Source organism: Humulus lupulus, chromosome 7, assembly GCF_963169125.1.
Source record: "Humulus lupulus chromosome 7, drHumLupu1.1, whole genome shotgun sequence".
Classification (NCBI taxonomy): Eukaryota; Viridiplantae; Streptophyta; class Magnoliopsida; order Rosales; family Cannabaceae; genus Humulus; species Humulus lupulus.
The window spans coordinates 83,798,667-83,823,861 of NC_084799.1; positions in this window are offsets into that span (position 1 = coordinate 83,798,667).

Consider the following 25,195-nt stretch of genomic DNA (forward strand, 5'->3'; position numbering starts at 1 on the left):
CCCTGAGATTCCTCTACGCCCTGAATGGCCATTGCCAGCTGCCCGGGTTTAGACTTTCCCTTCATGGAAATGCTGTAGCATTCCCTGGCAGCGAGCTGATCGCCCTTGATGGTACAGACTCCTGTTGAAGTAGGGAACTTCATGGCGAGGTGTCGAACGGAAGTGATGGCCTCGAAAGCTATGAGCGCAGGTCGGCCCAAAATGGCGTTGTAGGCAGCGGAGCAGTCAATGACCACGAACTCAAGTAGCTTGGAGACTGTCCGAGACTCTTCTCCTAGGGTGATCACCAGCTCGATCGTCCCTATCGCTGCTGATCCTTCTCCCGAAAAGCCATACAGCACCATCGAGGTTGCCTTTAGCTCGGCGACAATCAGACCCATCTTTTCTAAGGTGGATCGGAATAGGAGGTTCACCGAGCTCCCATTGTCCACCAACACTCTCCTTACTCTCCGGGTGAGCTCGGTATATGTTGTGAACACGGGCTTGAATTTGTCCACAGACTTATTCTTCTTTTGATCGTGCTGGCTGTTTTCACCGTTTCCCTTTCTTTTGCCACCGCCGGGCTGGTTGTTCTGCGCATCGCCGGGGATTGCCACCGCGATCTCCATCCCTGCCCCAGCGGGCTTCTCGGGAACTTGGCTGGTCCCCGCGGCTGAAGCTTCAACTTCTTCTAAGTTTATCCATTCTTGGGCTCTGTTAAGGAATTCGTTAACCGAGCCGACCCCCTTCCTCTGAATATCTTTCCACAGGTTTCCTCCGACCAGGATTCCAGTTCTCATGGCCATGAGCTTAGAGCTATCGTCAGCGTCCCGGGCTCGAGCAGCGACATTCGCGAATCTGCTCAAGTAGGCTTTTAGCGTCTCACCGGGCTGCTGTCTTACGTTAGCTAGGGAGTTTGCCTGGATTCGGGCGGCCTGGGAGGCGCGGAATGCCCTTTTGAAGTCAGCTGAAAAAGTCTTCCAGGAACTGATTGACTGTCTTTTACTTTGCTTGAACCACTGCCTGGCAGGTCCGATCAGTGTGGAAGGAAAGATCAAGCAACGCAGCTCCGGGCCAATGTTATGAGCCATCATTAGGGTGTTGAACATCCCCAAATGATTCGACGGGTCCCCGTCCCCGTCCCCGTCCCCGTTGAACTTTAACAAATGGGGCATACAGAAACCAGATGGGTAGGCCGTCGCTGCTATATTGGGGGCGAAGAGTTCCATTTCGTTGCCAGAGTCATACTCGTCTTTTTTTTTCTTTCTATTAGGAGCTTTCTCATCAGCTCCTCCATCTGAGTTAGGCGCTCAAGGGTTTTGTCCTGAGATCCTGGGTTATTCCGGGTCTGTTCCACAGCTCCGGACCCATTGTACACATTAGGTGGGTTGTTGCCCCTCCTATCTTGAGATAGGTTATTTGGGGCATTCCCTCCGTTATGTACTTCGGATCGGACTCCCGCCGAGCGGGCTTGCCTACCATCTTCGGTTCGATCGTCGCTGTGAGAGTTGAGGTGATCTCGGAGGTCGCCCCTTTGTGTAGTCTGGTGACTTTGTGTCGAACTCAGTCGCTGACGCAGGTCTCCTCCCGAGAGATCACTCCGGCGACTACCGGTCCAGTGGCTCCTGCTGGATAGGCTTGGAGTGCGTCTTTGGTGGTTACGATCTGATCCTTCCCCTGGCACCCTGCTGCGCCCGGAAGGCCCAGCCGACGGCGGGTCTCTCCTACTATTCCCGTAGGCTGGGATGTCCCGAAAGGGCTGAGGAGATGGGTATCTGATTGGAGAAGGAGGATGCCTGACTGGGGAGGCGATCCTAGTTCCGTCCGGACGGATCAAATTTGGCGGGGGCCTTTCGGCCCTGCCAGCTTGCTGGTCCTGCGCAGGGCGAGCTGGACGAGGCGCAGGACAGTCTTCTGGGACGGGCTGGCGCTGCTGGCCCGCCTTGGATCTCCTTCGGGAGTTTCCTCGAGCTCTCCTGGGCGCCCTCGAGGAAGGTTGAGAGCTAGGGGTTGATGTCCTCACCGAACGGCTGTATTCCTGTTGTTTGACCCCAGGCATTTCCCTGAAGTTTGCCTCTTGATGGTGTGATGAAGGGGCAGAGTTGGCTGCATGAGGCCTATCTGAATGGCTATGTCTGGACCGATTACTCCGGCGAGACTTAGGAGCCTCACCTTGCCTCTCTCCAACGTTAACGTTGGTTGTGAGAGGGGGTAGTCGGGCCAGAATATCCTGGATTTGCCGATCGGCTGTTGCTAACTGGCTCCTTAGTTGAGCATTCTCCATCTCCACCGCAGTATAATAACACGGGTTTGGATTAGGTGGCCGGGGTGTTGAGCTACCAGTGTCTTCCTGGCCCGCCGGCTGCTTTCCTGGCCTCTGCTGGACTTCAGGAATTTGCTCATCAGGGATGGCAACATGGTGGGCCTCCTGCCCATCATGTTGTTCTGTTTCGTTGCCATGCTTGGATCGAGTGGTCACCATAGTTGGATGTTTGTGGTAGCACTAATCGAACTTGCTCTCAATGAAAGCACCAAACTGTTGACGCGGTTCTTCGCCAACAGGTAATTAAGAGAAGAAGAGAAAGGGATTAGTGCTGAAAGTTGAACCATCACAGATATGAAATCTTAGAGAATGAACTACGTGACTCAAGATATGTTTTTAAGTGGTTCAAAGGTTAAAATCCTTCTACTCCACTAGTCAATATTATTGATGTATTCTGGGTATTTGGTTTACAAAGTATATGGCTCTTCAGAGACTATTTTTTTCAACCCCTATCAACTCCCAGGGTCCCCATATTTATAGGAGAAGGCACCTGGAAGTTGGTAGGGAGGTCATCACGTGACCTTACCATTTTTCATATCAACTCTGTAACATTTATGATTAATTCCTAAACCTGACACATAAGTGTGGTCTAATCAGTATGTAAGGAGATAATGGGTCGCATGGCCCAACCCAGCCGTGGGTGTCTGAATGCGCACGTTCCTGATGCGTGTCCGGGAAGTCAGGGAGATATTGGACACGTGATGTCAGATATAGGCACGTTTATCTTGCGTGTGTTGACTTTACAAAGGATCAGAGATCCACGAGCAGAAGCTCGCACAACGAGCTGCTTCACTGACCCAACCTTCGGCCTTAAGGACTCCTTCCCCTAGTCTTAGGCAGCATTGGCGAGTTCTTGAGGATACCTCGAGCTAAGTGGGTACGACCTGGAAAACCAGATCTCTGGCCTGGGGAAGTTTACGGACTAACCTTGATTAGTCCGGGGCTCGACCTGCTAACCAGCCCGTGGGAAAACCAGGGCGTACACTCCTATATCATTTAAAAATTATATATTTTTTATTCATTTTAAATATCTTATCTCACTATCAATAATATCTCTATATATTTTTTCATTATATATATATCTATATATATTATCAAAATATAATTATAATTTATTTTAAATTAGTCTAAATTTAAATATATAATATTAATAATATTAATATGGTATGTAATTGAGTAATGCATGATCATGTTATCTATTACATCAATAAATATTTATTTAAATAAATACAATAAATAAATTAACAATGAATGATGAACTGAGTGACTTGAGTAATGCTAATTTTACAACCCTCTATGAAAAAAATAAAAGCCAACAAAAAATTACAAATTTAGGCTTCAAAGATACAAATTTCCAAAAGATGCTCATTCTTCACTTGAGGCACTCTTCATAATTTTAAGACTTTCGACCCAACCTATTTATTAATCAAAACACTTTTTAATTAAATAAACCAAATTATTTTAAAAAAAAAATTAATTGAATTTTAAATATTTAGGAAAAATAATTTTAAATGACTTTTTAAAACTTGGAATAAAAATATCCCCACTAATTGAAATGTATTATTATTTTCAAATAAAATTAAAATAAATAATTAATTTGAAAATTGTGATAATTTAAAAATTAATACAATTTTCAAATTAATTAATTAATCAAAGATATTTTTAGGGTTAAGGTTAAACACTTAGAGCGCCAAATGGTGACATGGAGGCTCGGCTCTGCACATCGCACTAGGGTTGCAGGCTGGGAGAGGCGCATAGGTGAGGCAGGCTCGGGGATGTGCGGCTGGGCTCGGCTAATGCGGCAGGAGCCGACAGGTGCGATAGGGGCCGACTGGTGTGACTGGTAGGGAGCCAGGGGCTTGAGTCAGTGTGCCATAGAGGTAGCGGGTCAAACCCACTCATCCTCCTCCACTTTCTCATTTTTCTTCTTCTTTTGTGTACAAAATTTTACAGTTGAAATTGCAAAATAAAATTTACAAAAATTCCTACATAATGGCTTACACAAGATCTAGAAAATTGAATAAAAGCCTAAGCCCAATAATCACTGTGTAATTAAAGATTTATCATTCAACCATACATTCAAAAAACAAAACCATCCATCCATTCACACATGTCAACATACATATAACAAATGCAAGAAACCAACACAATATTTAATGTATACATACATATAGACTACTCCGGTATCAATTGTTGGTATTAAATGTGTAAATCAGAGTGTGCAGTGGAAGAGGTATTGCAAAAATTTTCTTTTAATACCGAAAACCAAGATCATTATATGTATGTATACATTAAATCAAACACAATAAAGATTCATATCTCTTGAAGCCTATCAAGTATCCTTACTATCTTTTAGTAAAAAATAATGAACATCCAGTCCACAAGATTGCTCCAAGAACCACACTGCGATCTTCCAAGCCAATCCTCAACACACTAGGACGTGTGTGGGCACATAGGATATTATGGATAATATAGATTCTCTTTATGTTCTCAACACATAAGATCAAGTGATGTTGGAGACGGAGAGAGACTAAGAGAGTGTATCGTTATTTTTTTGGCTCTCTCTAAAACTGAATACTGCGTCTCACCCAAAAAATCACGATACATTTTTTTTATAAACCTAAAATATCTATCAATATAGACTCAATCAATAACTAATTAGGTTTATATTTAATTAAATCAAAATATCTCTTTTAAATAATAATTTAATAAATAAAATAATTCAAATTATAACATTTAAAATTTGAACGATTCAAAATTGGGTCTGACCCTAGGTCACACACCAGTCACTGTGACTGGGTGTAGCACTGTAGTGCTCCTCAATTTTTTCTCATTTACTTATTTAATTAATAATATAAAATAATTATGCATTAAAATAATGTATTATTTCATATATGCATAAATATTAGTTAATTCAAAATTAACTTTATAAATCAATATCATACCCTCTTAATATTAATTAATTCAAAGTTAATTAATATTATATTAAACTAATATAAATAATTTTCAAATAAAACATATTAGTTTAATTAATTAATTTATTTATAACTAATTAATTACATATAATTATCACAAAATTATACCTTTGCCCTGGAAAATGAATTCAATGCAATTTTAGTTTTTACTTAATTTATTTTGTCAATACCACTCACACCCTAGACAGTGTAGTATAGATGTGACTTGGGGACCAATATTCGATCCTTATAGGAAATCTTGGATTCCAAATCTAGTAAGATCATGTTCCCAGCCATTCATGCTATTGAATCTCCAAAACAAAAGTTACTAGTCTCATTATTCTAAGAGACCTTAACGAGTGAATCAAAAGACCCAACAGACATGAACAGGAGTTCACGACTACTCATGATTTAGACTGATCTACATATGATTATCATATTGATATGAATTAAATTTTTATGGAAAACGGTATGTTTATAAATAAATTAATTCACATTGGTCCAGTTATATATATATAAATATATTCTAATTATACAAACTAACTTCACTAAGATGTCTATCTACATCAACGATTCAGATCTAGATCACATGTATTATAAAAATATTTAGTGAACCATACAAGCAACCATTCATTAAAGATTCCATACTTTAATATGTTTTTGACTATGTTATTAATTATATATGTTCTTAATCCTTTCATACTCATAAAAGATCATGCTCTCATTAATGAATATGAATATTCTTTTAATATTTATAAAAATTATTCAGTAATAATTCAAACATTCAATTATAATAAAAATGTAATTTTATTTAATTCCAAAATAAAATGTCTTTACACATGCATTTAAGAAAACAACCTTAACAATGAGTTCACATGCCACATGTATCTCCCCAAAAATACCAAAAATATGTTTGCCATTGTTGTTCGTTTGGAGTTTTTTTCTTTTTGTACTTTTTCGAGATCTACACATCCCAAACGTGCATATACACATCTTAAACGTGTAGATCTAAAAAAAATACAAAAAAAAAAAAAATCACCTTAAACGGACAACCGAGTAAAATTATGCTTTTTGAATGAATTGCATCGAGCAGGTATCGAGAACCATCGAGATGGGCATCAAGAACCATCAAATTTTTCATAAAAAATCAAGTTTTCATGGCACCATTGAGAAAGCTTCCAGAAGCATCAAACTTTTAATCAAAAGTCAAGTTTTTCATTACACCATTGAGGAAGTATCGAGAACCATCAACTTTTTTTGAAATTCTACAGATTTCAATGTTTCAGATCAAAAGAAAAAAAAAACCAAAAATCATGTCAAGAACTATTCGAAATGTATAGATTGGTGTTTTAACTAAAACATTTTGTGGGTTTATATTTGGAATTGTTAAAAACATGAAAAAAATGGTATTAAGATGGAGAAGCCAATAGAAAGAGAGAGTAGAAATGAAGAGAAAGACGAAATGCAGAAGTATGGTGGTCTGCGGTGGTGTGATTTGTAGAGCTATGGTGATCAGAGAAGGAGAAAGGGGAGAGAAGGATAAAGACGTGGAAGATGAGAAGTGAGAGGGGATTTTAGTCTCAATTGCAATCATTAGCATATTTTTAAAATAATTAACAAACCTAGCATATTATTAAGGCTATTTAGGATTTTTTTCCCCTCGAACTATGACCAATACATTATTGTGCTCCCTGATTTTTCGACCTGTTAAAAATTACCTCAAAACTATTCATAATGTTGTAAAGTGAGATTTTTGTTAAGTTAACAGATTGCTGACTTGTCATTGCCACATCAGCGCCATGTGTATAATTTAAAATTAAAAAAATATATTTCTTATAAAATAATAAAATTAAAAATATATTTCAAAAACTAAAAAAATATATATTTTCTTTTAAATTCTTAAAAGAGTATTTTTTTAATAAATTCTTAAAAGATGAGGTAGATAATTTTTTTAAATATTAAAGAAAAATAAACCGAAAATGATCTACTTTTTTTTACAAAACTTTAACTAATCTAATTTAAACTTTATTAATTCCATCATTATTATCATTTTTAAAAATAAATAATTTAATTTTTCCAAACGAAAAAAAATTAGAATAGTTTCAGTTTATTTTTTTAATATTTGAAAATTTATTTAACTAATCTCTTAAGAATTTGTTAAAAAAATTAATCTTTCAAGAATTAAAAAGAAAAAAGATTTTTTTTTGAGTTTTTGAATTATAATATTTTATAAGAAATATATATTTTTTAATTTTAAATTATACACATGGCATTGACGTAATAATAACAAGTCAGCAATCCGTTAGCCACATAGGATAAAACTTAACAGAAGTCTCACTTTACAACACTGTGAATAGTTTGGGAGTAATTTTTAATGGCTCAAAAAATCAGGAGGGCACAATAATGTATTGGTCATAGTTCGGGGGGGAAACCCCAAATAACATATTTTTAATTAAGGGGCCACCTGAAGCATAATTTATAAAATTTCTCATGTATTAACACCATTATTTCTTTCAATTCGTGTTTAATTTAAATAAACTTATTGATTTATATATTAGGTTTATTTTAGTTATGTTTTATAGTTGGTTTATAAATATGTGTTCTTTCTTTCATGTAATTATCTTAATATACTATTTAGTTTATTTATTTGTTTTTGTGTTTTTTTTTTTTTGGAATTCGCTTGGTTTCAAGTTTGTACGGATACCTTGGGTGATCAGATTGCTTTATGTATGTTGGTAAAGGTTATTGGTATTCAATGTGAAACAATGGAATATGTTAGGGAGTATACTAGATTATGTGAAGGTGATGATACCTTAATGTCACTGCATCAAAATACCTCTTTCATGTCGGTCGTTGATTGACACCTTTGATTGAATTAATTAATCCACTTTTTCATAATTTAATTAATCCGCTTGATTGAATTAATTTGGTAATTATTAAAAATGAAATTTCATAAATATTAGTAAATATGGTGAATAAAAAATATTGCATATAGGATCATCCTAACCTTCCTAAGAAGGTTAGCCTATTATGCTAGACATTCTCATGAAGTTCTAGAGAGAAAATATGAGACAAGAGACTAAAAATTATATATCAAATGTGAAAGAAGATTCCCTATTTATAGAGGGAGAAAATGACTAAAAAGAAATTAAACAACAATTGGGGTTTACAAAATAAATCTAAAATATTAATAATAAAATATGATTTTGAAAAATCAAATCTTATTATAAGTATTAACCTAGTTATTTTGGTGCATGGTCAATATGCCTTTTTTCTAAAACACAAAAAAAAAAGAGCTTTAAAGATCAAAATGGCATTGTGCAAGGCCCAAAGTTCTTAGAAGATTGGGCTCATGGGTGGCTCCTGGAGAGAAGACTTTGAGCAAGCCCGACCAATGGAGAAATGCCACGTGGCACGCCTAGCTGGGAGGAATTACTTGGTTTACCGGGTCAACGCAGGATGAGAAGGGAGGCGGGTCGTGGGTGGGGGCACCAGGTGGGTTGCTCGCGGGTCAGGCGCAAGTGGCCGGGTTGCGTGGCGCGAGAGAGAGGCGCCACTTGGCGCATTGGCTTGAAAGGAAGCCAGGCGAACCTGAAGTGCTATTGGGCTTCCTTTTGGATCTCAAAAATACCATTTTTTTCCAATTCTTTTTCAGCTTAAAATCTTTGTTTCTTCTTTCTTTTTTTCTTTGTTTTCAAGTGCCAAAAATACCACTTAAATCCTACAAAATAAAACAAATTAAATTAAGATTGAATATTTTCATTTATAAATTAAATCATATTAATTCCATGAAAATATTAATTAAAACTTAATTTATTTTGACTATTAAAATCAATAAATGTGTATTTTTGGGCACTAATCAGGTATGATGATTTCCATGCATGCATGTGGCTAGGGTTATGCTAGAAATGCTTATTGATGTTAGGTTGTGTAAAAATGCATGCTGTCAAAATTTTGTGGTCTGGCTTCCAATGGGTCAGATTGCACTCTACTGCCTCTGTCTGTGAAAAATATTTGTGTATTTGCATATTTCTTTGTGAGTACTTGATGATAGGCTTTGGAAAATCGTAAAAATGTATTTGAACGTTTTGGCATTTTGATGTAAATTTGGAAAATTTTATGGGCAACATGCACTGCCAAGATTATTTTGACTTTTGAACAAGTTTTACTAATAAAAAAGCTATGAAATTTGGTAGGGTGTTAGTTTAAACATGTATAAGAGTCACTGTAAAAGTTTAGAGGAAAATGTGTTAAGGTATAAGAGATAATATTTTTCAAAGTTTGCCCTAGAATATGGAAACAAAATTTCTAGGCAGCAAGCACTGCCCAAATTGCTTTAAATAGTTTGATGATTTTTGTTATTCCAAAAATTATAAAATTTTGAATGAAGCTTGTTTAGACATGTATAAATATCCCTATAAACTTCATAAATAACTGGGCTACGATGTAAGAGAAATAAATTTTCAAAGTTACCTTAAAATCTGGGAAAAACTTTTGGGTAGCAGGCTCTGCCAAGATTGCTTTAAATATTTTAATTGGTTTTCTCATCCCAAAAATTATGAAATTTTGAAGGGAATTAGTTAAGGTGTTTATAAAACCTCCTGTAATATTGTATAGAAAAATGTGTCATGGTTTAAGAGAAATAATTTTTCTAAGGTTGCCCTAAAAAACTGAAAAGTAGTAATTTTGAACCTTATTGAAAAATGATTTTTGGGAGGTTAGTTTTCTTAAACTAAAACAAGTTTTGACGCAAGGCTTTCACCTAGTTCTGGTCCTTATGACACAGAATACGTGAATGATATTTCAAGGGTTTTTGCCCAAAACTCAACTTAGGGCAAACGTTTAAAAAGGAGACTTTACCACTTAAAATTAAATAGTGGAAGTAAAGTTTTGGAAATGAGAAGAAATAATCCTTTGCATAGATAACTAAGGATTTGGAGACTTAACCAATTCCAAATCAACTTGAGTTAATTTAAAAGTTGATTTTTACCATTTTTAAGTTAAGGGTCCAATTGCCCTTCTTTTAAAAAATAACGTAAAAATAGATCCTAGGTTATGGATAAAAATGGTAAGAATAGGAGTTGGGTTTTGTAGAATCTTTAAGAGAACGGGATAACATTGTCATATATTATTTGTAAAGGGTCAAAAAGCAGTATTTTGGTAAATGATAGAAAATGGTAAACTTTCGTAAGAGTATGACAAGTTGGTATTTTTCTAAAGATAGGAGTTGAGTAGAACTCCTTTTTCCAAAAACCAAAATACGAGTTATTCGATAAGAGTGTTCTCTAGTTAAAAAATATTAAGATGCATGACATGGAGAGCATGTTGCGGTAAGGCCAATTTTCTCAGGATACTGTAAAGACTGAAATGGAATCCAACCTTATACACTGGAAGGTGTATAAGAGGCTATAATATAGAGTCTCTAAGAGAACGTTATTTCATGTAGCTATCATAGAATATTAGCAATAAGAGTATGTCATAATTTAATCCGAGTACAATGTATTAATTACAGTAATCGCGAAAGGAAAAACAAATAGCGGTGTTAAAGATCCAACTGGGAAATAAGGACTTCAAGTAAGTTAGCCTTTCTCTTTCTTGGCTACAACATGAATATACTAGTGTGTGCTTGTAGTAGTATTTTATACTAGTTTTGTTTGGGTCATTAAAACCAGGGTATGCTTAATTGTAATGCCCTAATTTCTCATAGATTATCGAGAACACAGTGTTGGGTCATAATCGTAAATATTGCTCTTTTATTTAATAAAAACTTAAAAATAAATACATGGATCCATGGTTTTATAAAAATAAAATACTTGTCTTTAACATAAAAACGAGCAACATTTAAATAAAACAAACTTTAAAAAAAAAAAAAAATTGGCCAGCTTGATTTTGCTTGACTATATGGTCCCCAACGAATACATCACGAAGCTCTTAGGTCTCACTCACTACTGGACTTTTTATCCTTAATTTCATGAAATAACAACATCATAAGGAGTGAGCTTCTAAGTCCAGTAAGGAAAATACAAACAAGGGTTAGTCATATAATCAAACATAACATATATTCACCAAAGTCATACAAACACAACATCTAGATCATATCATACCTTAAGTCATAATTCTAAATCATAATCTAAGCCATAAATCATAAATCATACTTTAAGTCATAAGTCATAGGTCATAAGTCATAGATCATAAATCATAGGTCATAAATCATAACTATAGGTCATATATCATAATCATAACTAAAAAAATAACAAATCAGATATAATATAAAGATAAGTGCTTATACAGGGGTGGCAATTAAGCCCCGGACAAAAGTCCGTCATACACCGGACATAGGTCTGTCATAAAGTTTTGGCAACCGAGCCTACCAGACATAGTCCATCATACATCATTGGACACCTTAGGTCCAGACACACTTACCCCTTTATTGTACCTGAAATGTTAGGTCATACAAACATAAACTATATCATACATTACATAAACTAGATCATAATACTAAACTATCTAATTTTCCTCACCAACACTGGGATAATTGAGAACAAATGCGGAACTTGGAACACTCCTAAAACCAGAAATAAAAATAGTGAGTATTTCTAAAGGACAGAGATGAAAGGAATAGAACTAAACCACCAAGAAGAAACTTACCGAAAAGACACCTTAAGTTCAAAGAACTTAAAATCCTAACCACAAAACCATAACAAAAGTTAGAACCTGAATGAAAACTAAAGAAACTAAGGAATCAAACAGAATGAAACTTAAGAATAAGGGTACCTCAGTTGACCTTATGGATTAGTCTAACTCCAATATCGAAACACTCTAACCTCACTTCCCAAAGTGTTTTATAAAGCTTAAGAATAGAAAAGCTTTTTCCCAACCCAAGTGTAAATCACTCTTATGGTCTCACTAGCACCTTAGAGTTTGATCACAGCTGAAGAGTAAGTGAAAGGGTTGGGTCCTAAGTACTATTTATAGAGTTCGAGGAATAAAAATCTTCTTTTTGGCTTGAATAAAAATAATGAATTTTATTGAAGATAGTTGAATATTTTTCAATCAGAGGATGAAGACTCGGTCAAAACTATTAGAGGTTGGTCTAAGGAGTCAAAGTTGTTTTATTTTAAAAAAAAAAAAAAAATAGAATCGAACTTCTAACTTCCTAAATCTCGTAACTCTAAAATCACCTATAGTAAAATTAACATAACTAGAGCTCTAGGACTCTGATTTAGATCATCTTTATACCGTTAGAAATATAATTCAATTATCTACAACTTTCTAGAAATACTATTTTTCGAAATTCATAACATAACTAGGTCAAAAATAGGTCAGAAGTTAAAGTACCCTAAAGTTACGGGGAAATCTATTTAATAATCTAAATAACAACCTAATCCACAATTAAATAAAATCGTAACAAATGTCATGCTCCTAACAGATTCTGGTGAAGACTAAGTCTTATATTTCCCTTATTTTATCATTAAAATAATAATTCCTTATTAATCATGCATATGACAAGTGTCATAATCCTATTGGCTCTATTTAAACCTTAGGAATAACCATGCTCATGACAAGTGTCACATTCTTATTGGCTCTATCTAAACCTTAGGTTATAATAATTATCATATTAATAACCAGAAATATTAATCAAACCTTATGTTATAATTAATATTCTTAAACTATAGATTAAACTTACAAAATCCATAACTATTGTTAGGAGTTTCCAACTAAGTCCCGGTTTGAACCAAAATCCACGGAATCTAAAATACTACAACTACTACTATCTAGCTAACTAAGTAAAATTTCGGGATGCTAGCATTCTCCCCTACTTAAAAGAATTTTATCCTAGAAATTTACTTACCAAACATCTCGGGATACCGATCCCTTACACATTCCTCAAATTCCCATGTGGCCTATCTTTCTGTGCTATTACTCCACAGGATTTTAACCATATGAACACTTTTGGCCCTTAACTCCTTAGTTCCCCGTTCTAGAACGCGTACTGGCCGTTCTTCATAACTAAAATCTTGTTTTAACTCTAGAGCCTGGTAATCGAGCACATGGGATGGATCTGATATGTATTTTCTCAACATCGATACATGAAAAACGTTATGCGTTTCAGCTAATGATGGAGGTAAAGCCAACCGATATGCTACATGCCCTACTTTGTCCAATATCTCAAAAGGACCTATAAACCTTGGGCTTAACTTTCCTTTCTTTCCGAAACGCATAATCCCCTTCATCAGAGAAATTTTGAGAAAGACTTGGTCGCTTACTGAAAACTCAACATTCCGTCTCTTCGCATCGGCATAGCATTTCTGGCGACTTTGAGCGACAACCATTCGTTGTCTTATCTTTTCTACTACCTCTGTTGCTTCTCTTATAGCCTCAGGTCCTAAGTATCGTCTTTCACCCACCTCATCCCAATGAAGTGGTGATCGGCACTTCCGTCCATATAGCATCTCATAAGGTGCCATGCCTATCGTCGCTTGATAACTATTGTTGTAAGAGAATTCTATTAATGGAAGATAATTGCTCCATGATCCTGAGAAGTCTAAAGCACACGCTCTCAGCATATCTTCTAATATTCGTATGGTGCGTTCTGACTGACCATCGGTTTGAGGGTGAAATGCCGAACTTAGTTTTAACTTAGTGCCCATTGCACGATGTAAACCTTCCTAGAACTTTGATGTGAAAACCGATCCTCTATCAGAGACTATCATCTTTGGAACTCCATGTAATCTCACTATCTCCACCACGTAAAGCTCTATGTACTGCTCAGCATTATAAACTGTTCTTACTGGTAAGAAGTGAGCAGATTTTGTGAGTCTATCTACTATCACCCAAACAGAGTCATGCTGCTTGGTGGTCCTTGGTAATCCCGTCACGAAGTCCATCGCTATATCTTCCCATTTCCATTCGGGAATCTCCAATGGTTGCAAATTTCCAGCGGGTCTTTGATGTTCGGCTTTAACTTGTTGACATGTAAGGCATTTCGCTACAAATTCTGCTATGTCTTTCTTCATCCCCGACCACCAATACATTGTCTTGACATCGTTGTACATCTTGGTTGATCCTGAGTGAAGTGAATATGGAGTAGTGTGCGCTTCCTTGATAATGCTTTCTCTTAATTCACCATTATCGGGCACACATATCCGATGCCTATATCGTAGCATGCCTTCTTTTGTCAAGGAGAAATCAACATTCTCTGAGCTTTGTAGTGCTTCCTTCATCTTAAGAAGAAACTCATCTTCTTGTTGTTTCTCCTTTATTTCCTCCATTAGAGTTGACTTGATTGTGAGGTTAGCTAGTTGTCCAGTTATTAGCTCTATTATGAACCTCTTAATATCATCTTGTAAGTGTTGAGCTATCCCCTTAAGTGTTGACAAGCTTCCATAACTCCGCCTACTAAGTGCGTCTGCCATGGCGTTAGCCTTTCCCGGATGATATAAGATCTCACAATCATAGTCTTTTACTAACTCCAGCCACCTTCGTTGCCTCATATTAAGCTTCTTCTGCGTAAAGAAGTACTTTAGACTTTTGTGATCCGTATAGATTTCGCACTTTTCTCCATACAGATAGTGCCTCCAAATCATTAAAGCAAAAACTACCGCTGCTAACTCTAAGTCATGGGTCGGATACCGATGCTCATACTCCTTTAGTTGTCTCAAGGCATAGGCGACCACTCTTTCATCTTGCATCAAAACACATCCAAGTCCCTGCTTCGACGCGTCGCAATATACTACAAACTTGCCCTTATCGTTTGGGACACATAGAACTGGGGCTGATATAAGCTTGTCCTTTAACGTTTGGAAGCTTTCTTCGCATTTATCCGTCCATACAAATTTTTGTTGCTTTCGTGTCAGATTTTTTAAGGGTGTAGCTATTCTGGAGAACCCTTCAACAAATCGCCTATAGTATCCTACCAATCCCAGAAAACTTCTCACCTCCGTGGCAGTCTTGGGTTTGGGCCAATCCTTCACTGCTTCGATCTTGGCTGGGTCTACTTCCACACCATTTTTAGACACAATGTGTCCTAGAAATGCCACCTTCTCTAACCAAAATTTTCATTTCTTAAACTTAGCATATAATTGATGACCTTTGAGTCGTCCCAACGTCAGTCGCAGGTGCTCTTCATGCTCAACTTTCGTTTTTGAGTAGATCAATATGTCGTCTATAAACACCACAACGAACTTATCCAGGTAGTCCTTAAATACATGGTTCATAAGATCCATGAACGTTGCTGGTGTGTTTGTGAAGCCAAAAGACATTACCAGAAACTCGTAGTGTCCATATCTAGTCCAAAAAGCCGTCTTTGGGATATATTCTTTTCGTACTCTTAGCTGATGATACCCTGACCTCAAATCTATCTTCGAGAATAATGTAGATCCTTGTAGTTAATCAAAAAGATCGTCTATTTGAGGTAAAGGGTATTTGCTCTTGATCGTCACTTTATTAAGTTCTCGATAGTCGATGCACATCCTCATACTCCCGTCCTTCTTATTGAAAAAAAGCACTAGTGCTCCCCAAGGCGAATAGCTCGGTCGGATGAAACCCTTTTCTAAAAGCTCCTGCAATTGTATCTTTAACTCCTTTAGCTCAGTAGGTGCCATCATATAGGGAGCTTTCGAGATTGGTGCCGCCTTAGGTGCCAATTCTATTTCAAACTCGATTTCCCTACTCGGAGATAATCCCGGAAGATCTTTTGGAAACACCTCAGGAAATTTGCATACAATAGGTACATCCTTTGGTTCGAGCTGTGTCTCTCGTGACTTGTCCACCAAACTAGCTAGAAATGCCTGGCAACCACTATTGATTAATTGCTGAGCTTTGAGAGCTGAGACTATTGGTATGCGAGTTCGAGAAACTTCTCCTTTGAAAGTGAACTGCTCTCCGCCTTCTGGTTGAAAGTTGACTGTCTTACCCTTACAGTCTATTATTGCCCCATGTTTTGCTAACCAATCCATGCCTAAAATTACATCATAATCCTTAAGGTCTAACTCGATCAAATCTACTGGTAATTTTTTCCTTCGATTCTAACAACAACGTTACACACCCCTTTACTAGATAGCATTCTTTCCCCCGAAGGTAACTTCGTGGCAAACTTATCTCTAAAAAGTTCGCATGGTCTATCTAAGCTATCAGTCATATTTATAGAGATAAAAGAATGCGTGGCTCCTGAATCAAATAATACATTGCATAGTTTACCAGAGATAGTGACCTGGCCTGTTACCACAACATTACTAGTTTCTGCTTCACCTCTGGTAAGAGCAAAAACTCTGGCTGGCACGAGCTTGTCATCTTTCTTTTGATCCTTCAACTTTGGGCATCCTTTTTAATGTGTCCTTCTTCTCCGCAGTTGAAATAACCTTTCATCTTATATCTACATTCTCCTGAATGCTTCCTCTTGCAGATAGGGCACTGGGGATATTCCACATATGGCTTTTTATTCCCATTAATTTCTGACGTAATCTTATTCTTTTTATCTGCCTTTTGATTTTGACCACCATCATGTTTCCGTTTGTGGTCATTCTGGTCATTGTTATTCCTTTTAGCGTCCCTTATGGCCGCGCCTTCTTTCCAAATCCTTTCTTCAGTCTGCTCAGCTTCCAAGGCTACCTCTAATGTTTCTGCATAAGTGGTTATCCCCCGAATAAACTTCACATCATGGGATATCATAGGTTTCAGTCCCTTCACGAATCTTTGAATTCTCAGCGTCTCAGTGGGTACCATGTCCGCCGTTAACTTAGCCAGCCTATCAAACTTCCTGGCATACTCTGTCACAGACGAATTCCCTTGAGTAAGCGCGATGAATTCGTCCACCCTTGTGGCTAGAATCGTAGGACTATAGTATTTCTTGTTGAACACTTGGATAAACTCATCCCAAGTCATAACACCCACATCTCTAGTCTATTTCACTATATCCCACCAGATGCGGGCATCTTTCTTTAGCAAGCTTGAAGCACATGAGACTCGATCTTTGTTTCCCAGCCGCATATGTTCTAGAATGGACTCCACTGATCGAAGCCATTCTTTTGCTTCTATTGGGTCTGACCCGCCATCGAAGTTCGGTGGTTGCTGCTTCCTAAAGCGTTCATAAACTGCCTTGTAGCGAGGTTCTGCCAGCTGTAGAAATTGCGCTAGAGGAATGACTTGTCGCGCCACTTGTTGTTGTGCCCTGAGTTTATTTGAAACCCTTCTTCCCTTCTCTTTAGCTCTGCCCTAAGACAGGCATTCTCTCTTTTCAAATTTTCTCGAGTAGCAGCAACTACCGGATCCTCCACTACATTGGGTGCCTCTGGCACTCCTGGGGCTGTTGGGAATTCTTCATAGGTAAGGGTGGCGGCTACTCTTCTTCCTCGCCCCCTTCCTCGACCTCGGCCCCTGCCTTGGCTTCTACCTTGGCCATTTAGCCTTTTAGATATTCTTGGTTCCTGCTCCATGTGTCTTCTCTGCTTCCCCAAAAGAGAAAAGAATTGAAAAACTAAGACAAACAAAACAAAAGAGGGTACAACTAAGCCTATTGCATTACTGTCTATTAGGTCCATCTATCTATAAAAACTACCCTATTACAATTAAGTCCAACTTGGGTAAATGGGCCTTAACAATTGAGTCTTTCATGGAGGAGGGCTGAGTTCAGTATATCGTACCCACTACTAAGGCCCCCTAACTTGCACTTGGACCCAAAAGACAGGAATTTGAACCCTTGCTTTATTAATTGTTATTTATTTGAAATTGGATCCAATCTAATAATGCAAAGCAAATGGGCCTTCACAAATGGGCTAACCCATAAGAGAGGAATTTAAACTTTACACTTTCAATTGAATCCAAAATTTTCTTAACACTTACTAAACAATGAAACAATAATAAAAACAAATAACATGTAAAAAAAAACAACTAACAACATATAATAAAATTTAACGATGTGTTCTTATATGCGTCTAATCTTCCACATCGGATCCATCATCATACTCAGGGTTTGGTATTTTTCTTATAGCTTTAACCTTTGTCCATTGGGCTAATTTCTGAAAGTAACACAAGAAAAGCATTACAAACATATTTGGAAAACAATGTATATACTTACTTGGTAATGAGTAGGTCCTTTGTAGCTATCGTGGGTATTTTGTGGGAACGTCATGAACAATATAGCCGCTAGCTCTAATACCACCTGTAACGCCCTAATTTCTCATAGATTACCGAGAACACAACGTTGGGTCATAATTGTAAATATTGCTATTTTATTTAATAAAAACTTAAAAATAAATACATGAATCCATGGTTTTATAAAAATAAAATACTTATCTTTAACATAAAAATAAGATCCATTTAAATAAAACAAACTTTAAAAAAAAAAAAAATTGGCCCGCTTGATCTTGCTCGACTATATGGTCCCCAACGAATACATCATGAAGCTCTTAGGTCCCACTCACCACCAGCCTTTCTATCCTTAATTTCCTGAAATAACAACATCATAAGGAGTGAGCTTCTAAGCCCAATAAGGAAAATAAAAACAAGGGTTAGTCATATAATCAAACATAACATATATTCACCAAAGTCACACAAACACAACATCTAGATCATATCATACCTTAAGTCATAATTCTAAATCATAATCTAAGCCATAAATCATAAATCATACTCTAAGTCATAAGTCATAGGTCATAAGTCATAGATCATAAATCATAGGTCATAAATCATAACTATAGGTCATATATCATAATTATAACTAAAAAAATAACAAATCAGATATAATAAAAAGATAAGTGCTTATACAGGGGTGGCAATTAAGCCCCGGACAAAAGTCCGTCATACACCGGACATAGGTCCGTCATAAAGTTTTGGCAATCGAGCCTACCGAACATAGTCCGTCATACATCATTGAACACCTTAGGTCCAGACACACTTACCCCTTTATTGTACCTGAAATGTTAGGTCATACAAACATAAACTATATCATACATTACATAAACTAGATCATAATACTAAACTATCTAATTTTCCTTACCAACACCGGGATAATTGAGAACAAATGCGGAACTTGGAACACTCCTAAAACCAGCAATAAAAATAGTGAGTATTTCTAAACGACAGAGATTAAAGGAATAGAACTAAACCACCAAGAGGAAAGTTACCGAAAAGACACCTTAAGTTCAAAGAACTTAAAATCTTAACCACAAAACCATAACAAAAGTTAGAACCTGAATGAAAACTAAAGAAACTAAGGAATCAAACAGAATGAAACTTAAGAATAAGGGTACCTCAGTTGACCTTATGGATTAGTCTAACTCCAATACCGAAACACTCTAACCTCACTTCCCAAAGTGTTTTATAAAGCTTAAGAATAGAAAAGCTTTTTCTCAACCCAAGTGTTTATCACTCTTATGGTCTCACTAGCACCTTGGAGTCTGATCACAGCTGAAGAGTAAGTGAAAGGGCTGGGTCCTAAGTACTATTTATAGAGTTCTAGGAATAAAAATCTTCTTTTTGGCTTGAATAAAAATAATGAATTTTATTGAAGATATTTGAATATTCGTCAATCAGAGGCTGAAGACTCGGTCAAAACTATTAGAGGTTGGTCTAAGGAGTCAAAGTTGTTTTATTTTTTTAAAAAAAAAAAAAAAAATAGAATCCAACTTCTAACTTCCTAAATCTCGTAACTCTAAAATCACCTATAGTAAAATTAACATAACTAGAGCTGTAGGACTCTGATTTTGATCATCTTTATACCGTTAGAAAGCTAATTCAATTATCTACAACTGTCTAGAAATACTAGTTTTCTAAATTCATAACATAACTTGGTCAAAAATAGGTCAGAAGTTAAAGTACCCTAAAGTTACGGGAAAATCTATTTAATAATCTAAATAACAACCTAATCCACAATTAAATAAAATCGTGACAAATGTCATGCTCCTAACAGATTCTGGTGAAGACTAAGTCTTATATTTCCCTTATTTTATCATTAAAATAATAATTCCTTAATAATCATGCATATGACAGGTTTCATAATCCTATTGGCTCTATCTAAACCTTAGGAATAACATGCTAATGACAAGTGTCATATTCTTATTAGCTCTATCTAAACCTTAGGTTATAATAATTATCGTATTAATAACCAGTAATATTAATCAAACCTTATGTTATAATTAATATTCTTAAACTATAGGTTAAACTTATAAAATCCATAACTATTGCTAGGAGTTTCCAACTAAGTCCCGGTTTGAACAAAAATCCACGGAATCTAAAATACTACAACTACTACCATCTAGCTAACTAAGTAAAATTTCGGGACGCTACATTAATACCTACTCTTGCAATGCTTTTGCATTCTGCGGCTAAATGGTAAGTAGGTTCGGGTTGAAGCCAGAACCTTAGCATAATATAGTCCGGGTTAGAGCCAGGACACAGTAAGAATATGTAGTCCGGGTTAGAGCTAGGACATGGTGAATATATAGTCCGGGTTGGAGCCAGAACACGGTAAGAATATATAGTTCGGGTTAGAGCCAGGACATGGTGAATATATAGTCTGGGTTGGAGCCAGGACACGGTAAGAATATATGGTCCGAGGAGAAACCAGGACATGGTGAATATATAGTTTGGGTTGGAGTCAGGACATGGTGAATATATAGTCCGGGTTGGAGCCAGGACAATGGTAATAAAGTCCGGGTTTGATCCAGGACATTAACGGTGGAACTGGGTTGAGGCCCGAATCCCTTGCTGATGATTTAATTGCTTAGTCATGATGTGTGTTAAATATACCTTGAATATTATGAGAATCTTCTGAGTCCAGGATATTACGATATGAGTGATATATTGTATGTTCTGGGGATTTTCTGAGGGCAGGTTATTGTGTTATGTGTGAACTTGGTTGTTAGAAACAATCAAAGTTATTGTTCATACATGGTTATCTATATCTTGAATGTTCTGAGAATTTTCTGAGTGTAGGTTATTGTGATATGTGTTAAATGGGTTGTTAGAAACAACGAGAGTATTTATTTTGGATATGGTTATATATCTTGAATGTCTAGGATTTTATGAATGCAGGTGGTTTTGATATATATGAACGTTAGTTATTGAGCGCAACCAGTGTGCTTTATTTTCTGTTAGGACTTTTATTGAGAATTGTATGATAGGGTTGGAATTTATGCAATGCCCTAGTGATCGGTAGTGATAACTACCTTAGATCAACCCGTTACTGGGTTTAGTATATTTGTGTGCAAGGATATTCTTACTAAGTTTTTTTCGCTTACCTAGTTGTTTCATGCTGTAGGCAAGTGCAAAAGGAAAGTGAAGCAGTGAGCGCCGGAGTCTGCTTGTAGATATGTACATGTGGCCTGACCTGGGGAGGTTTTTGATGGATCACCATTTTGAAAAGAAAAAGCTGGAAGTGTGTTATTTCTTTTGAGATAATTTTTTTGTTATAACTCAGTGGAAGAGAAGTTGTATTTCGGTTAGCTAAACTAAAAGTGTACGCACACGATCTTTTAAAAGTTATTTTTTTATGGATTTTCGGTACAATGAGTTAAAAGTAAAAAATTTAAATTTCTGCATGATTCCGGTCTTGTATGTTTTCAAGGTTGTTACATAATTAATTACTTCAAATAAAATATGCTCACTCTCTTTATCATAATTACTAAAGTGATAAAATAAATTAATAATTCAACCTTTAACAATTCAAGTTCTCAAAGTCATTACATTTTACATCCAAGCAAGATTTTTTTTTTTTTAAAAAATAAGTTGGAAAAACCAAACTATACTCCCATTCATTTAAATATATTCCTTAGTCCCATTTTAATAAAACCTTTTACTAAATTAATTATTTTACAAAATAAAATCTGCACTAATGTAAATGAGAAAATATGGATTTATAGTGTGGAAAAATTATATTTTTCATGTATAAAAATCTAAGACTTACAATATTTGAGCATATACCTTGTATTTTAAATTTAAAAGAAACTTTCTTTCAAGATACAAAAATTCCAGCAACCATTTTTATTACATTAATTTCCTCTTAACGATAAAAATATCTAGTTTCCTTCAAAACTTAAAAAAAAAAACTGCATGCACTTGATTAAAGAAAATACTTAATCAACATATGAAAATCACTCTTTTTGTTGTCTTGGTTTTAGAATATGCATTTTAAGTCATAGCTTGCTTTCTTACCAATTAATTCACAAATTACCTATTTAGAGTTAACAAAATTCAGCAAGCATAAATCCACCTAGAATACTAACAAATACTTAGATCTTTTACAACAATTTAACAAATTAACTTAACATGGTTTTAAACTTTATGCATTTTAATATGACAATTTAGCATGCAAATTAACAACACAAAAATCAAACCACTCTAAACCATACCATACTCATAAGGCCGAAACCCACATAGCCTTATCATAAAAAATATTACAAATAGACATATCATAATAAATGACTTTTAAAATAACATCAAGGAGCAACCAAAATTTTATTTATTCATTTTAAAACACCTAGGTCGAAACCCTATATCCATGTTTCCATTCCAAAGCACAAACAATTGATAGAACAAATCAATTAAAATAAATATCAAGAATCAAACACAACTTGTGACCCTAAATAAACGCCCTATAGGCTCAAGACATCAACCAACCTTCTCAAACCCATAAACAAACATCCTTAGCATGTTTCTAAAAGCAAGCATCAAACTACATATACAATTTTCATTATTCAATATAAAATCTCTAATCTACAACAAAGCAACAACCCATCCAAAACTAAGATCCATCACGCATATATATTGTCAAAACACCAACCAATATCACAAAGCCACATCAAAGGAATCAAACCATCAAAGCAAATCATAGATAAGAGGAAATCCATTGCCTTCCTTGATTGTTGTTCAAGAACACAAGAATAAAAGAACACTAGAGCACAAACCACCTTGGACACCCTAGTGAGATTTCAAAACACACCACAACAAAGAGAAAAGAAAACATTCTTAGGATTGAGGAAAAGAAACTTAGACTTTAGGGATAAAACAAAACCAAAGAAAAAAAATCAAGAACCATACCTAGTACAATTTTGAGCCCCTTCATTTTCTTCTCCTCCTTCTTCTCTCCCACAAGCTTTCTTATCTTATCTTTTCTTTCTTTATTTCTTTATCTCTCTACCTCACGCACTCTCCTTCTCTCTTCTCTCTCAAAACACGCAGCCAACCCATTCCAAATAGCCTCTTCAACTTTCTATTTTCCTTATATAAACTCTAAGATCTTTTACCAATAAAAGGAGAGGAAGAAAAGGTAATTACTCCCATTTTAACTCCTCATTCCTTTGAATTGATAGCCAATGATAGACTTGACAACCAAGACAACCTAAAATGGAAACTCCAAGCTCCCCCTCTCTCCCTTTCACACGCACACACCTCTCATCCCTCTCTCTTTCTTTGGACGACATACACACTCACACACACTCTGGCATCTTTCCCAAATTGACTTACCCAAAATAGCTAGAATACAACTAATGTCCACAATTCAAATATTTCTATATTAAATAAGAAAATAATGAAAGAAATCCTTTCCCATTTCCCTCTCATTCCTCACGCCTATTCACTCTCAATTCCTTCCATTTTTTTCTCCTAAAGTAATAATAAGTATAAATACATACTATGCATGGAAACTAATGCATGCTCACCATGCATACCATGCACATGCATACACACAAGCACTAGGGTGCATTTATACCAATCATGCACCTTGGTGCACACAACCAAATCTCAAGAATTCACAATTTAAAACAACTAAATAAAACAATTAACAATTTTAATTTACATAATTTCTACCAAAAAATTGAAATAATTAAAAGTAAATTCCTAACACTAAACAAATAATAATAAAATAAAGCACAAAATTAAATACACAAATAAAAAAATTGGTGCACTACATAAAGTGACCCATGTGAAAGGAGCTAGCTCCATCTCGAATTCAACCCCACTGTCCAAGTTCAAAAGGAAAGCTAAAATCAATTCTCCTGTTTGTACTTCCTTGGAGGATGTCTCTCTTGAAAACAAAGATTCCATTCCAAAACTTGAGCCTTCTTTGACTGAGCCAATCCATGAAGAACCTCAAGATGATCCTGTTCTTAAAGAATCTGAGGATGGGTCTTAATCTGGAGAAGATCCATCAGAAACCATTTCTGCTGCATCAGATCCCAAAGGCAAGAATTCATTGGTCTTTCTTGAGCTACTGTTCAAAAGCAAAGACACTCCAATTCACTCTTCAAGTTCTTCTTTCAAGGCTCATTCTCTTACTCACTGTTTTAATGGTAATGGGAAAAATATGAAATAGTATGAGCATAGGGATTTCATTAGTGAACGTAACTTTCTCTTTGCTCCTCATCGGGTTTTTGGAGTCTTGCTCACAATAGAAGAACGAGGTTGGTTACGGTCTTTGTTTGGTTTTGATGGGTATGATCCTCATGTGGTTCAAGAATTCTATACAAACTTGAATGATGAATTGTTTGATGCTAAGTCTTTTATGTTTCAAAAGGTGTATGTTAGAGGGCATTGATATAAATTTAATCTTGCTGAAATTGATAGAGTTCTAAATCTAATCTTTGTGGATGATGACGACCCTGTTGAATTTGCTAAAGATCAAGTTTTGTCTGAATTAGATGGCCAAGCTATGGTGTGGGAACCAAATATTTCCCTTACAGTCTCAGATCTCACACACTTTTATTGTAACGCCCCAAACTCCAGGGACCGTTACGGTGTGCCTTGTAAACAGTGCTAAACTCGCTAGTCGAGTCATTTGGCCAAAATCGTGAACTAAGTATGATTAGCGATTTAGGGATTAAAAACTTTGGTTACGATGTAACGTTTCACTAGAACGTTTAATATATACATTGGGATCCCGAAAATATAATTTCAGAGTTTATTACAGAAAATATTTACAACAGGCCGTTCTAAGAGGAAAAAC